This window comes from Arachis hypogaea, chromosome 10 (genome assembly GCF_003086295.3).
Source record: "Arachis hypogaea cultivar Tifrunner chromosome 10, arahy.Tifrunner.gnm2.J5K5, whole genome shotgun sequence".
Taxonomy (NCBI): Eukaryota; Viridiplantae; Streptophyta; class Magnoliopsida; order Fabales; family Fabaceae; genus Arachis; species Arachis hypogaea.
Window position 1 is genome coordinate 9,898,414 of NC_092045.1, and position 2,821 is coordinate 9,901,234.

Here is a 2,821-nt window from a genome sequence, read left to right on the forward strand (position 1 = left end):
TTGATGTCAAGGTCCTTTTCTTCTCACACTTCTAGACTGTCATTTACAGGCACAGGCAATGAAAGAGCAAGCTCAACTAAGGGAGAAAATGGCATACCAATGGAAAAATCATGTTGTCTTGAACCGTAAATCTAAATATTTTTCTATATCCTAAACCATAAAGTTGAACGACCATATATCAAACTTAATTTTTGGCATTATTTTTCTAAGGGAAATGGAGATATATGTATATTTTGAGGAAGATGGAGAATATTACTCTCTTGCCTTAGATTGTTGTTGTCTTGTTGAAAGAGTGATGGTCCCCATGTGCATCCAACTAATATGTTCGACCTCTTCTTTTGATTGAGATTTTGTAAAGGTTCTTCTGGTTGGAATTTTAGTAAAAGTGCATTTTCATATAGGAATATTTGCAAAAGTGTATAAGGAGTTCACTTGAACTTGCATGCTATTATTCTCAATTTTTGTATTTTTCATTGATCTTGCAGGAGCGCCATCTTAGAGATATGAATAAACAACTTAGGCTCAAGGTTTTGAAATATAACATACATACATACATACATACATACATACATATATATATATATATATATATATAGTAGGCAGAAAGGTTCAATCTAAAAGCTATGGAAAGCTTGTGGAGTTCAACTTCCGTTGCTACAAACAGCAACTTAATGGTTTTTTTTTCTTGGGCTGAAACTTGAGTCAAGTATTATACTACTGGTGTCAATTATTTTATAAAAGCAATTTAAAAATCATAGACTATATATATATAGTAGGAATTTCTATCAATAGTAACTGACATGTTTACATTCTATGGGAAAAAGAGAAGTCACGCCCCTTGATCTTAGTGCAATAACCCTGAGAAATCTATGGAAGAGTTCCGAGCAGCTAGTCAAAAACTTGGTGATGGCGTGGGTGTAAAGTTTTTAATGCAAAGCACAGGACTTGGAATGATTGCTGGCCAGGTAGTTTCTGCTTTTAATTATGAGTGTTTCTTAATCTAGTTTTAATTTCTAAGCATTTTTAGGGGCTAATAGTTCTTGGAAATGTGTACTTAGTTCTATGCTTTTCGTGCTCACTAATCTAATATGAGAATACAGATTTACTTGACTCATTGACTGGTCAATTATGTAATCACTAGATATACAATGCTTAATTAATTGCTGATCTAGATATCCACAACAAAGAGATTCATTGGCTACTACCTTTTAAATATTTTGCCTAATGAGTAGATCTACTTCTCTGCTAGCAACTCAAGACAAAAAATGATTCTTTTGTTGATTATAAAAATATTGTGCTACAGTCACAGGATAGATTGAATGGGCTGAATCAAGGAGGACCAAGACAAAGAGCAGAAGCTTTGGCTGCTTTAAACTTTGCATTTAAATCATCATCCGGAACCAAAAGTTCTAGCCCTAAGACAACTGGAAGAAGTCAAGGATCACAAAGAGCAGCAGCAGTAGCTGCTCTCTCTCAAGTTCTTACTGCTGAGAAGAAGAAACAATCACCTGATTCTTCTCCTGTGGCAACCAGAAGTCCTGTTGTGGAAACTAGCACTTCCGGTGAGAAATATAGCTCTTATTGTCCAAGTTAAATGTGTCGCAAAAGAAAGATTAGCTATTATGAGAAGATTAATCTATATTCTAAAGTCGTGAGATCAAGAATATTTGTCAGCAATGTTCCATCCTTGTGTGCAAATCTCGCTGTTCTGAATTACTTCTGGTTTAGTTTAGCTTAGCTGTTTCTCCATATAATCACCTTTGCATTTCTTGGCAGGTCATACGAAGTGGAATCCCCAACTTCTGTGCAGTTGCATTAGCTCTCAATGAGTTAGGGTATGTCCGAAGTTGATTATTCCTCCCCTTCATTTTTATTGTCAATACTTGGTTAGAAGTTTCATATTGTGGTTTGTTAGTTTTCCCTGTTGATTTTGATTAATCGGGAGACACAATTTCGTTATTCGTTTCTTATTTTCCTTCCATGAATTACTTCCTTCATTATTAGCTAATGTGTTCTATTATGCCTTGGTGTTCCTTGTTTCTGGTTTAAGGATTGCAGATTTGTTTTGGCTTTGATTAGTTTCTAAGCATTCCTTGTTTTCACTTTAAGGATTGCAGATTGGTTTTGGTTTTTGAATAGTGTCTAAGCATCTTCAACCCCCTAAAATAAAACATTAGTTGCTTTGTGGTGCAGATACAAAGCAGTTGGCATTAGACTGGACTCTGGTGACCTTGCCTATTTGTCTTGTCAAGCCAAGAAGATCTTTTGCTGCATTGAAAAGGAATTCGCGGTGTCTGGCTTTGGGAAGACTAGTATTACAGCTAGTAATGATCTTAATGAGGAAACTTTAGATGATTTAAATAAACAGGTAATTCTCACTACAAACTGAAAATTATATAGATCCAAACAATACTAAGAATTTTAGTTAATAAATGAAAGAAATCAAGTATAAAAAGCTAATCAATAAGACTAAGACCAAAGTGGATTCAAGTCAAGATGAATAGCATTGTCATGAAATCTCAAACTTATACTATTTTAATTAATGGAAGTAACATCAAAATTAGAATTTTTACTCCTGTGGATGTAGAGTAAACTGATTGATAATGCTCACTGTTAAATAACTAGAACATTTTGGCCTTGTGGTATGCCTTGCATTAGATTAAATTTCTACATTCCTGTTTATTAGTTATTTTAATGAGATATGGCATCTTTACTATTAGACTTATACAATTAAGTTGACTTTTGATGGGTTTGAAAGAGATTATATATCCAACTTTACTGTTTGCCTGGTTTTCAGTTTCAAGTGGTGTGACTGAATTTC

General features: G+C 34.1%; 1 long non-coding RNA gene across 1 annotated transcript; it reads left to right on the forward strand.

Annotated features, from left to right (window-relative positions):
• The first annotated feature begins 1,198 nt into the window (after positions 1–1,198).
• Positions 1,199–2,373, forward strand: LOC112718164 (uncharacterized). Its single transcript, XR_003160662.3, has 3 exons — positions 1,199–1,562; positions 1,777–1,835; positions 2,194–2,373. It is a non-coding gene; the product is annotated as an uncharacterized lncRNA (long non-coding RNA).
• The last annotated feature ends 448 nt before the right edge of the window (positions 2,374–2,821 follow it).